This window comes from Pongo abelii, chromosome 9 (assembly GCF_028885655.2).
Source record: "Pongo abelii isolate AG06213 chromosome 9, NHGRI_mPonAbe1-v2.0_pri, whole genome shotgun sequence".
Taxonomy (NCBI): Eukaryota; Metazoa; Chordata; class Mammalia; order Primates; family Hominidae; genus Pongo; species Pongo abelii.
In genome coordinates this window covers 108,047,393-108,061,859 of record NC_071994.2, presented here as the reverse complement: position 1 = coordinate 108,061,859, position 14,467 = coordinate 108,047,393, and the positions used below count along the sequence as shown (strand labels likewise).

The 14,467-nt window shown below is 36.8% G+C and overlaps 1 long non-coding RNA gene across 4 annotated transcripts in view; it reads right to left on the bottom strand.

Moving 5' to 3' along the window:
- The window catches only part of LOC103891898 (uncharacterized), a 67,767-nt gene that overhangs the window by 47,292 nt on the left and 6,008 nt on the right, over positions 1–14,467 (bottom strand). The gene's annotated exons all lie outside the window — the stretch shown is intronic.

The window sequence follows — 14,467 nt, the reverse complement described above, 5'->3', positions numbered from 1 at the left end:
TGTACCCATCCCCTTTCAAGGTTGCTGTAGCTACATAACTTACTTTCACTAATGCCACATAAGCAGAGGTAGTATGTGAGCTTCCATTTGAGATAATGGGTTGGAAACCAGAACACCATTTGTTATTTACCATTTCTCTGCCATGGTAAAGCCATGTGTCAAAACGGATCTTCCATCATTCCAGTTCTCTAAAAAGCCACAATGATCAGAGCTCCCTGTTGACTACATTAGGCAGAAAGTTAATAGTAAACCTGGTGATATTTGCAGCCTATGTATTTTGATTGATATCCTACTGATAAATAGAACTCAAACCAAAATTGTCTGATTCTTTTTTTAAAAAATGCTTTTTTACCCTCTATATTGTGTCCATTATTAAAAACAATAATTTATTTAAGGCATTGTGCTGAACATCTGTTATACAAATTGACAAAAATCTCTAGTACATGCTTTCATAGTGCTTTTGAACTTCAGAAAAAAATTGCATGTCAGAAAGTATCTACCGTATAGGAAAGAATATAAAGCATCATTTTATTAATGGCTTAATCAATATTTGCTACAGGAGATCAAATGGAGGGAAATATTTGGATTCAATTCATTAGAGAAATCTTCAGGACATAGAGGATTAGTAAATTGTCCTGAGTAACATGTTTTACATCTTCCATAGCAACTTCTTTGCAGTTGAAATGACCAATTTATTAATCCAAGCAGAGGCTTCAAATATCTTTAACTGATTAGGCTTGTCATCTCAGCTTCTGCAGTTGCTATGACAGAAACCTACCAGACCTAATGGAGGATGAGAATTATGGAAAAGACGCACTGAGATGACCCACAAGGGAAGTAAGAGGTTCCTGCAGCTGAATTGTATACCCACAGGTGCAAAATGAGCTTAGTGAAATTTGTCACTGAAATTTTGAGATCATTTGTTATACGGCAGTATTGTGGCAGTAACTGAGCACTTACATAAATTTAAAGAGCACTTACATAAATTTAAATGTATCTAATTTTTCCATTATTCCCCCCATAGTGCACAAAATTTAACTAAAAAATATTTGTTTTTATTAAAGTTATTCTGAGCCAAATCAGAAAAAAAGCCAAAGGATGCAAAATACATATTTTTGCATATCCTACTGATATGCAAATTATGAGATGTAATTTTTGAGGCTTCTAAATCTGTGAGAGAATCATAGTTCATTTTGATGTAGAATTTATGGGTCAATAACAGTATGTTGAATTTTTCCTTGGCACTGAACAAGGCTGAGACAGATGTTTCTGGAGTCTAAGACACAAATATTGGTTTCTGCCAAAGACTCTAATTAGTCTTACATATAGTTTAACTTGTTTGGGATATTAAGTATCCTATAAATAGCTCTGTATTTTTGCACTTTAAGGCCATACACTTTTTATAAAGAACGAAACCCTAAATGGAAGTGTGGAGCATGGCATACTTACAAAGTTTTCATGATGGAATTAGTTCCCACAAAACCATTTTATAAGTGTTGAATGTAATTACGGGAAAAAAATGATGCAAAAATTAAAACAAGACAAGCAAAAATATGTATTTTGCATCCTTTGGCTTTTTTTCTGATTTGGCTCAGAATAACTTTAATAAAAACAAATATTTTTTAGTTAAATTTTGTGCACTATGGGGGAAATAATGGAAAAATTAGATACGTTTAAATTTATGTAAGTGCTCTTTAAAAAGAGTAGAGTGGCACATACTCTTTTTTAAATTCAATACAATAGGTGCAATAAATGTTGAATATTTCAAACTATATAGGTGTAAAATAAACCAAGTAATGGTCACATGTTTGGGGACACATACAAAACGCATCTTATATGTGCCATTTGCTCACTAATAAATTTCTTACGGAAACTAGTACTCTTATCTATGTTATATACTTCCTTGAAAGGCATAAAGAGTAGAATTTATGTTTTAGCTACCCAAATATTTTCAAAAGGTGAAAATAAAGGTGTCCTTTATTCATGTAAAAAAGAAATCAAGTAATATAATTTCTGTGTTTATAGTTTGAGTACTCCTTTTTTTCCTTAGAACTATTCTAGTCAATTACTAATAACAGCATTTTCTAGGCTACTTAAACCACTTTAACATCAAAGACTTGTTGGGTGTCTAGTATTAGTCTAAGTTCTTTGACCCTTCACAAGAACCATGAGACTATATAGAACCCTATAAAAATCAAGTTCCTGTTTCATACATAAAATTTTCTACTGTACCTGTCTCCTTGCATATCTAATTGGTAGCTCAAATTTAAGGAATTTAAAATAAAATTTCTGATTTCTCATTACTTTTTCTTTCTCTGAGTCCTTCCAAAACAAGCTTATTAAGCCCATTCTTTCCCAGTTTGATGATGGCATCACTATCTGCTTAGTTGCTTGATGAAAACTAAACAAAATAATTACATACACAGCAAAACTTTGCATTTGTTCTCTGCTCTGGCTAAACATATTTCTTCTAGTTCCCTACTCAGATAGCTTCCCCAGTTATCCTCTGTCTTATTACCCATCATATATTTTCTAGAACTTATCTGAAAGAAGAGTTCTATACTTATAGCTGTTAAAGGAAGTTAAAACTGCATATGAAGCCTGATACATATTCTGAAGGATTGTTCAGTTTAGTTGCGGAAATACAGTCTAATATGCAAATTCCTTTTCTTATTTTTCGTTTTGTACATGTAGTTGTGTGCTAAGACTAGGCTAGATGCAGGACATATGATGCACAATTAAAGGAGACATGATTACTAAACCTTATGGTATTTACAGTCAGGCCATAAAGGCAGACATTAATTGAGAGAAAAAATGCAGGCACAATGTAGGAGGAATAAATAATGATTTGTCCACTGTGATAAAAACCTTTAAAGAAACATTTATGCTCACATTTGAAAAACAAAGGAGTGCAAATCAAGGGTAAAAGAGGAACATTCTAGACAAGAGAAGCAGTGTGTATGGGGAACTTGCAGACAAAACAGAGCTTCAGAGAGAGGGCTTAGTAGCTGGAACACAGCGTCAGGAGAGATGCCAACAGGGAAGCTGGGGGGTGAGGGAGGGACCAGAATATCTGAGGCCTTGTATGTTCCTTCATACTAATAGTAATAAGAAATTCTGGAGGGCTGTAAGCAATGAAGTGATAAAATTTTCATGTTTAAAGAATCACTCTGGGAGCTCTGTGGGGAATGGACTCTAGCCCAGCAAGAGTGGATATAAGGGGACAGGTTAAGTGCTAGTACAATATTGCAAACCATGAGTGATAATGATAGCCCTAAAAGAACTGAGTAATAAATGTTAACTCCATATTATTATTATTATTTTTTTTCCACTTTGCTCGCAGTGTTATAGTATAGGGCATAGAGATCTAGGTAGAGAATAGAGGACATAGTATAGAGAATAGATAATGGTTGGGACAAGAAATTCACATAGTAAAGTTGACAGTGTATTTGCCTGTAACCTTCATGTACATCGCAACATTCAACTTATAAAATGATCTAACATATGTGTCATGAGTCCCTCTGGACCATGGAAATTTCACTAGTTCACTAGAGGGGAGATTATTAATATCAGTAAGAAATAAATTTGAAAAAATTTCAGAAACATGTTAAGGGAATATTATTGACTTTGCACAAATATCTATCATTCTAGGATGAAGAACACATTCTTATTAACCTTCTCCTTCAATTTAAGGAGATTAAAAGAACTTGTGAGTTCCAGCATGTCTCTGACCCCCATTCCTCCCAAGTTCTAAATGGATTCCTCTGACATGTCACTGATTCATCTCAAGCTTGGAACTTGGGTTCATTCCTCCTGGTTTGGCCGATTGTTCACCTAACCCCTTTGCTGTGACAAATCTTAGCAAAACTAGGGGTCCAAACACAGACGCCTTCTCCCCCTCATAGTTTTCTTCAAAGCCAAAGTCAGCACTGAGTTAGGCAACTTTACTTTCAGACACCTGTGTTGCCTCAGGGGCCACCTTGACATACATATGTCAAGAGAATTACTGATTCCATATCTGATGATGTCCTGATTCCACTTTCACCATACAAAGCAGAGATCAAAGGTGTCACTCACAGATACTCATCTATTCTGCCTTAGTTGTTAAATAACTGTCTAGTCATTCATGTGAAGAGCCTCTTGTTTCCCAAGTGATGTGCGTGGTTTCAAATGACACATCTTGAACAGGATTTATTATCAATCAGTCAGGCATATGGAAAAAAAAATCAGTGAAGAGTATCCAACACATTGGAGTAAAGTTCTTCAGAGATGATAAGCGACTATTTAAATGTCAATCTTTCTTTAGGCCCACTCTTTGGAAATGACCTTAGTATACAAGATTCTTAAGAAGTGTTTTCTCCCTTCCCAGGTAAGAAATAGCATTCTTTGAATCCCATCTTCCTTGATATTAAATACATATGGTAAACCCAGGATGAGAGAGTAATAGGTAATTCTCATAGATTGATCATATACTTTTTTCTCTTCTTAATCTAGTCTGCTTCCACAGAGGCTATTCTCACAGTTTCACTATCCCTGTGTATATGTCTGTATAAACAAATTTGAATTTGTGTATTAAATCCTGCTTACCCATTTAAGTGGCAGACTTCATAATTCAAGTGACTACCGAACATATTCACTCACATCTCACAGAGACGCCTTTGCCTGAACCTTCCCACAGCTGCACATGCCATTCTTCCCCAATGCTGCTTCTCTTTCAGTTTCTCCTATCCTGGTTAATGATGTCACCATCACCAATTATTCAAACCAGAAACCTGAAACTCATCTTGAGCTCTTTCTTCTAACTCACCTCCAACATTCAAGCCATTGTCAGGCTTATGGATCTACTGTTCAAATTTGAATCTGTCTCTCCACTTCTACTAATATGCTTCAGAACCCCTTTTCCTAAAGTTCCCTGTAATTCTTTAGCCATAACTCTTATCAAATGTTTTGGTAATTTAAAAAATAAATTCAATTTTCTCCATTGGACTTTAAGCTTTGAGATAAAATTTCAAAATGTCTGACTTATTCCTAAGTATGATCTCATTTAATGGTTGGTTGCCTCGTATTGCGCATTTGATAAATATTTGTTAAAAGAACACTTCACTAAATAATTTCATTAGAATTATTGCTACTAGCCCACTAGAAAAATATTGATCACATGCCAACTGTATTCAATACCATGTTCTATGGACTGGATAGAGAAAAATGAACAAGACAGCATTCCCGTTTTTATTGCACTCACATGAATACATAAATCTTAAGTGAAAATGTAATTAAAAATCTCTATCCTAAAATTAAAACATTCCAATAATTTAGGGATATAAATGAGACTACACAGGCCTGTATGTGTTAATGTGGGTTGTTTTAACAAAGTCAAACATTTATAATGGCTCAGATATGGTAAAAGCTTATTTCTCATTCATGAAAATTATAAAATTGCTATTCCTGATTAGTGGACAGCTCTTCTCCAAGTTCTAACCCAGATGCTTAGAACTCTTCTATTCTATGGCTCTGATAATCTGCAACATGGCAATGTTAAAATAACTGTGATGATAACCATCTAGTTAGTGGCACTGGAAATAATACGGAGGATCATCTTTAGGAGATTTTTCTAGGCTTACCCCATACTTGTGCTTGCATTCCACTAGTTAGAAACCAGTGATATGGTCATGCCTAACTACTAGAGTCATTGGCAACAAAGACTAGCTGAGTGCCCAGGAAACAGAAAAGTGTCTTGTTGGGTCTCAGTGTAGACACTGAGAGTGTCTGGCTAGTCGCTGCCACAAAAATGTGGGCATAAATGTTTTTATTCCATAAAATATTCAAGGTACTAAAGGAAATACTTATGTCCCAGATGACAAGGAAGATCTTAAAAATGTTTCAGTGCTCTACCCTGAAAATCATGATCTAAGTTTTATTGAGTCCTAACACAGTCAACATATGCTGGGTTTTGGTTAGAAAAATTTATGTTTGTGAGTTCAGCTTCTTGCTTACCAAATTGTCAGTGTTTTATTTGTCCTAGAACAGGATACAACTCTAAAATATTTTTTTCCAAAAGTGACTCTTTCTGTTAAAATAAAAAGATTTTATATTTGAAAGAAATTGTGAAGCCAGGAAAGCAATTTTTTTCACAAAGTTTAGATATTATTTTACTGATTTTTTTTTGTTTGTTTTGTTTTTTTTTTTTTTTTTTGAGACATGGTCATGCTCTGTTGTCTAGGCTGGAATGCAGTGGCATGAACGCAGTTCACTGTGGCCTCGGTTTTCTGGGCTCAAACAATTCTTCGACCTCAGTATCCCAAGTAGATGGAACTAACTATAGGCACACACCACTATGCCTAGCTAATTTTTCTTTTTATTTTTTGCAGAGACAGGGACTTGCTTGTTTCCCAGGCTGGTCTCAAACTCCCAGGCTCAAACAATCCTCCCACCTTGGACTCCCAAAGTATTAAGACTACAGGTGTGAGTCACTTCACCTGGCCTGCTGAATCTATTAAGGGTGATAATTTTATGAATTTTATGAATATTTTCTGAGATGAGACACTGATCAGATAACCAAATATCCTATTCCTTCCTTACAAAACAATCAAAAACTTACTTTAAGTATTTTTTATTTTTTGAGACAGAGTTTCACTCTAGTTGCCTATGGCTGGAGTGCAATGGCACAACCTCCCCTCACTGCAACCTCTGCCTCCCGAATTCAAGTAGTGATTCTCCTGTCTTAGCCTCCCAAGTAGTTGGGATTATAGGTGCTCGCCACCTCACCCAGCTAATTTTTTTTTGTATTTTTAGTAGAGACAAGGTTTCACCATATTGCCCAGGCTGACTTGAACTCCGGAACTCAGGTGATGAACCCGCCTCGGCCTCCCAACATGCTGGAATTACAGGCTTAAGCCACAGTGCCTAGCCATCTTAGGTCTTTTGTGTTGTTCTCCTGATTTCTCTATGAAAAAAACAAGCATTTTTTTCCACCTAATGATTATTTCTACAGTTTTCTCCAAAATATTCATTCTAATTAGCTCTTATCTTCTCCAAAATTAACCCACTTAATGCTGCTTTGGTTTACCTAGCTGATTTTACAAGAGTTTCTCAAATTCCATTTCCAAATTGAATATAATTTTCTCATTTTAATAGCTTAGTTTCTAAAAGGATCTCCAAATATCTAGTACATTTATTTATATTTTGAAACAGACAAAGATTACATTAATTTATTTATCAAATACATCACATTGTCATATGGTGTGGAATTTGTGATCAAATAAAATTCTCAGGGATTTTCTCACATAAACCTCTGTGAAAACTCTTCCTCATATGTTTATGAAAGCAATGTTTAGTGCTATGAAGTCATCTATTGTGCACCTTGATTTTAGCATTGATTGTCTTATTTCATATTCATTCTAGTTTATATACTCACTATTCTTCTTCTTCCTTCCCATATAGATATGTACTGAGAAGAAATCCTGAATGTTGGCACAAAAGGTCATTAAAACAATGTCTAATGCTTACTATCATGTCTAATAAGTAAATAAATAGACATACATCTTTTAAAGACATATTTAACAGAGTTAATTAAGTCCTACTCCAATTAAATTTATCCTAGGGTATGAATCTTTTGAAATAAACTTATATTGTAAAGATTTTATCTCACACATTGTTTTCTGAGTGTTTTATTAGGCACAGCCTTGAAACTGCCCCTTTCTATGTTTTTGTCTAAAATATTTGTGAAAATGCTGATGCTAGAATATGAATATAGATTCCTGGATTGCACCAATAAAAATCTCCTCTAGCTTGGGAAGTGTTCCATTAGCAGAGAATTCACTCAATGGTGTTAATGACTACATCAGGATTGTCCTCCTAAGAATGCATTTCTTCTTTTATGGCTTCACACATAGATGATGCTGTAAGGAACACAAAGTTGGACAGAGAAGAATCCCATTATCCATGAGGAATGCCATTCTTCCTGGGAGGGTTAGAGGTGACGCTGATCTCAGAGATATGAAGATGCCGATAGAATCTCTGGGGTATAGCGTGGATGTGAAAGAAAATGTCACTGCTTCAGTAAGTTTTATCATACACAGAGACAATGGTAATGGCTTTCATATTCCTAAATAATGTTAGAAAGCTTAGTTGTAGGACCAGGGAATATAATCTCTTCATAATCTAAAATCCAAACTTGTCATTGGAGGATGCCGGATGCTACATGTTCTCTTATAACATAAGAATTATTCAGCAAAAGCCTGGTATAACTTAATTGGGGAGTGTTTTATTAACTCAATAATGCGTCCTTCTCTTTATATCTCTGGATGATTTCCTATAACACTTTCTTCCCTTTTCTCCAAACTAAGACTAAAATTTTTCTTGTCACTCCATTGTTTATCATAAAATTCGTTAAGAAATCCCTTATGTATTTATCTATTTGATTTCTAAGGTGCCATGATAGTGAATTACACAGTCCAAAATCAGTGGTATAGAGCCTTTTAGGAAATGACTACAGAGCTGAAGGCATTTGCTCATTGCCCAGAGCACAGGACCTCTGACAGCACTTTCCTGGTGTTCATGTCTCATGGCATTTGGGAAGGCCTTTGTAGGAAAAAATACTCTGAGTAACTCCCAAATATATTAGAAGTCAATGAAATTTTTCGAATGTTGAATACCAGGAACGGTCCAAGTTTGAAGGAGAAACCCAAGGTGATCTTCATCCAGGCCTGCCGCGGTGGTGAGTGCTAAGGTCTTTAAGAACACCAGACATTCAACCACTGACTTCATCTGTATGCATCCAGGATTTTTCAGTTTCTTTATGTCTGTCTTTTAATGTCAAGGAACTCATACTGTCAGTACTCAAGATTGTGGCTTCTGTGAATTAGATGGCTGGTTGGTAGATATTTGTTCTGATGACTTTATCTTGCCCAAATTTGTTCTGGTGACTTTATCTTGCCCAAATTCTTATCTAAGGGGTCTGGGGAGCCAGGCCCTACAAACCGTAAATTCTCATCAGATGGATTTTCTTTAACCCTGTGTATCATGACTTTAGAATCTCCTCTGGCATACCATTATGTGATAAGGAGGAAAGTCAAAATATTTTACCCCAAAACAGGTTTCTTTGCTATATTTTGAAATGGCCCTGCAAAGTTGTCCTTTGTGTCGGAAAATTTGCATCTGTAAAGAATCTCTGTTAACATAGCTAGATCATTTTCTTCCAGGCTCTCCTAATCCTGAAGAGATTAACTAAGAGTCTAGCACCTTTTAAAGGTCTGAATAGGAAACATTTGTCATCTATTTTCTCTAAGGCCCATCACTACAAGACTTCAAAAGAACCTTGGTCTCCACAATCTTTTATCTTAACCTGAACGTTTCCTTTCTATTGATTTTAAGTCTTTAGGCAAACTCAACCAATTATCAACCAGAAAATGTCTAAATTTACCTGTAGCCTGTAGTCCCACACTTTGAGTTGTCCCACCTTTTTGGACCAAATGAATGTATTTCTTAAATGTATCTAATTGATATCTCATGCCTCCCTAAAATGTATAAAACCAAGCTGTAACCCAACCACCTTGGGCATATGTTCTCAGGACCTCCTGAGGGCCTGTGTCGTGGGCCATGGTCACTCATATTTGGCTAAGAATAAATTTATTCAAACATTTTACAGAGTTTTACTCTTTGCATTGACAATAATTTGGTGATCAAACATGTGGCACCTCAGAGAAGACTCAGGACCCCAAAGGAGTTGCCCAAATATGGAGCTATGGTAGCAGCAGGGCCCATTGAAGCCTACATGACTTCAAGCTTCTCATCTGGTGGAACTGGTAAGTCCTCCTGAGCCCCCGACTTCTCTTTGGTTGATGGTCTTTGATTTATCTTAGCTGGTTTTTCTCCTAGAAAGTTGTTGTTTCAGGATTTTAATTATAGTTTGGAGATGCTTTCCAAGGAATTCTCTCAATTGCTTTGTCTCCCAAAATTAATCTTAATTCGCTTTGCACATTTGCATGAGGAACTGAATTGTTGATTTCACTGGTTAATAAGAAACTGAGTTTTCTCAACTTTTTTTTGAAGAGAAAGGGCATTTGCTCCTCCTAGCCAAAAGGCACCCCTGGGTGTGTCTGGGGGTTGACCCCTTGTGATATGCAGCAGCCCTGTAGGAAAATCCCCAACAAAAATTAATTATAAAAATGGCTTGTCCAGGAAATAAATATCAGGCTAATCATCCAGTGTTTTGAGCCCTCTCAGAGTTCATAGAACTCTAGAGAGAGAAACTGAGACATGTACAAGGGTAGACATGACTCAGTGGTGACACACTGTAGAGTCCTGCTCACTAACAGTACAAATCGATCCACCACACAAAAACCCTAGGCTACAGCTCAGTTTGTCCTTTTAAGAAAAAAAAAAAAAAAAAAAAACAGAAAACAAATAATCTAAGAATGAGTAGAAAACAAGGAGGAAAACCCTATTTTGAGCACTTTGTAGGTTTTATGGCACCTCTACTTGTCAGAGTATTGGGGGAAACCCACCGCTGATAATTCTTTGTGGCCACTTATCTATTTCCCTAAGTGTCGGCCAGTCTGAGAAATAAAGGGAAAGACTATAAAAGAGAGAAATTTTAAAGCTCGGTGTCCGGGGGAGACATCACATGTCGGCAGGTTCCGTGATGCCCCCTGAGCCACAAAACCAGCAAGTTTTTGTTAGTGATTTTCAAAAGGGGAAGGAGTGTACGAATAGGGTGTGGGTCACAGAGATCACGTGCTTCACAAGGTAATAAAATATCACAAGGCAAATGGAGGCAGGGCGAGATCACAGGACCAGGGTGAAATTAAAATTGCTAATGAAGCTTTGGGCAAGCATTGTCATTGATAACATCTTATCATGAGACAGGGTTTGAGAGCAGACAACCAGTTTGACCAAAATTTATTAGGTGGGAATTTCCTCATCCTAATAAGCCTGGGAGCACTACAGGAGAGCGGGGCTTATTTCATCCCTTATCACAACCGTAAAAGACAGACGTCCCTAGAGCGGACATTTTAGAGACCTCCTCCTAGGAACGCATTCTCTTTCTCAGGGCTGTTCCTTGCTGAGAAAAAGAATTCAGCAATATTTCTCCTATTTGCTTTTGAAAGTAGAGAAATATGGCTCTGTTCCGCCCAGCTTTCAGGCAGCTAGACCTAATGGTTATCTCCCTTGTTCCCTGAACGTCGCTGTTATCCTGTTCTTTTTTCAAGGTGCCCAGATTTCATATTGTTTAAACAATTTGTGCAGTTAACGCAATCATCACAGGGTCCTGAGGCGACATACACCCTCAGCTTACGAAGATGATGGGATTAAGAGATTAAAGACAGGCATAGGAAGTCACAAGAATATTGATTGGAGAAGTGACAAGTGTCCATGAAATCTCCACAATTTATGTTCAGAGATTGCAGTAAAGACAGGCGTAAGAAATTATAAAAGTATTAATTTGGGGAACAAATAAATGTCCATGAAATCTTCACAATTTATGTTCTTCTGCCATGGCTTTAGCCAGTCCCTCTGTTCGGGGTCCCTGACTTCCCGCAACACCAGAGTTTATGTGAAAGGAAGTAAATCATCTTTGTGCACATTTACATTACGAAGAAAGAGCCCAAAGGTTGAACCACAAACTATAGAGTTCCTAGGTCCTATTATCTTTTCTGCCTGCTTTAAATCTACCATTACTTTTCTGCTGAGATAAAAACCACTCTTTGCCTTTATTTCTGTTAGACTGCTTTTCAGTTCTGTATTGAGTATCTTAAGTACTGTAGAAAAGATGTCACTTCTTCCTTTAAGGCTGTCTTGTAATATATATAAGGACTGGAATTGTGTTTCTAAAGAAAAGCATTCAAGTATGACAATATACTACCTGTGTTTTCACCATTAAAAGTGCTGTTTAGTAGTTTAAACTTAAACTATTTAATGTCATTTAATAAAGTGACCAAAATGTGTTGTGCTCTTTATTGTATTTTCACAGCTTTGAAAGAATAAATAATTCAACCATAGATCCCTAATATTTCACAGTCTCCTTAAGAATGTATAACAGTCAACAAACATAAAAGTAATAGCAGACAGAGTATGAGATGCTGAAGAAACACTACAGTGCACTGAATGCAAAATTATGCACCTGTGTTGTGCAGGGGAAATAGTTTGGGGTTAAATCAGTCAGTCAGTGATGTGAAGATTTTGAAGAACTGGAAAAACTACAAATTCAGTTGCAATCATGAGCCTTTTCTAATCCCAAACTCATTAAAAGTGAAGGTGAATTTCTGACCTCTTGCAATCCTTCAATGTTGAACTTCATACTACCATTTTATTTTAAATTTTTTTTAAGTTCTGGAATATGTGTGCAGGATGCGCAGGTTTGTTACATAGGTAAATGTGTGCCATGGTGGTTTGCTGCACAGATCAATCCATCACCTAGTTATTAAGCCAAGCATACATTATCTCTTTTCCTTAATGCTCTCCCGCATCCCTCATCCTCTTATCTGGCCCCCATGTGTGTTGTTCCCTTCCCTGAGTCCATGTGTTCTTATTGTTCAGCTCCCACTTATAAGTGAGAACATGCAGGGTTTGGTTTTCTGTTCCTGCATTAGTCTGCTGGGGATAACGTCTTCCAGCTTCATTCTTGTCCTTGCAAAGGACATGATCTCATTCGTTTTTATGGCTGCATTGTATTCCATGGTATATATGTGTCACATTTTCTCTATTCAGCCTATCATTGATGGGTATTTTGATTGATTTCATGTCTTTGCTATTGTGATTAGTGCTTCAATGAACATATGCATGCATGTAATGTATCTTTATAATAGAATGATTTATATTCTTCTGGGTGTATACCCAGTAATGGTATTTCTTGGTCAAATGGTATTTCTGTTCTAAATCTTTGATGAATCACCACACACTCTTCCACAATCAACGACCTAATTTACATTCTCACCAACAGTGTCTCTTGAATACAGCACACTGATGAGTCCTGTCTTTTTGTCCAGTTTGCCATTGTGTGTCTTTTAATTGAGGAATTTAGCCCATTTATTTTAAGTTTAATATTGATATGTGTGAATTTGATCCTGTCATCATGATGTTGCCTGGTTAATTTTGCAGACTTGATAATGTAGTTGCTTCATAGTGTCATTGGCCTGTGTATTTTAGTGTGTTTTTATAGTGGCTGCTAACAGATTTTCCTTTCCATGACTACTGTTTCCTACAGGACATCTTTCAAGGCAAGCCTGGTGGTGACAAAATCCCTCAGCATTTGCTTGTCTGAAAAGGATTTTATTTCTCCTTCACTTATGAAGCTTAGTTTGGCCAGATATTAAATTCGGGGTTGGAAATTATTTTCTTTATGAATGTTGAATATTGGTCCCCAGTCTTTTCTGGCTTGTAGGATTTCTGCTGAGAATTCCACTGCTAGTCTGATGGGCTTCCCTTTGTAGGTGACCTGGCCTCTCTCTTTGGCTGCCCTTAACATTTTTTCCCTTCATTTCAACCTTGGAGAATCTGACTATTATGTGTCTTGGGATTGATCTTCTTGTGGAGTATCTTACTGGGGCTGTCTGAATTTCCTGAATTTGAATTTTGACCTGTCTTGCTAGGTTAGGGATGTTTTCCTGGATGATATCCTGAAGTGTGTTTTTTGACTTGGCTCCATTCTCCCCATCTCTTTCAGGTACTTCAAACAGTCATAGGTTTGGTCTTTTTACATAGTCCCATAGTTCTGGAAGGTATTGTTCATTGCTTTTTATTTTTTTCTCTAATCTTTTCTACCTGCCTTATTTTAGCAAGATAGTCTTCAAGCTCTGATACTCTTTCTTCTGCCTGGTTGATTCTGCTATTGATACTTGTGTTTGCATCATGAAGCTCTCATGCTGTGTTTCTCAGCTACATCACGTCATTTGTATTCCTCTCTAAAATGGTTATTCTAATAAACAGTTCCTGTAATCTTTTATCATGGTTCTTAGCTTCTTTGCCTTGGGTTAGAATATAATCCTTTAGCTCTGCAAAGTTTGTCATTACACACTTTCTGATGCCTACTTCTGTCAGTTCATCCATCTCAGCTTCAGCCCTGTTGTGTGCCCTTGCTGGAGAAGTGTTGAAATCATTTGAGGAGAAAAGGCATTCCAGCTTTTGGAATTTTCAGTGGTTTTGCACTGGTTTTTCCTCATCTTTGTGGATTTATCTACCTTTAATCTTTAAAGCTGTTGACCTTTGGATGGGATTTTTGTAGGGTCTCTTTTGTTGATGCTGTGTTATTGTTGCTTTCTGTTTTTTGTTTTCTTGTAACATTCAGGCCCTTCTTCTGCAGGTCTGCTGCAGTGTGCTGAGGGTCTACTCCAGACACTGTTCACCTAGGTATCACCAATGGAGGCTGCAGAACAGCAAAGAGTGCTGCCTGCTCCTTCCTCTGGAAGCTTTTTCCCAGAGGAGCACTGACCTGATGCCTGTTGGAACTCTCCTGTATGAGGTGTCTGGC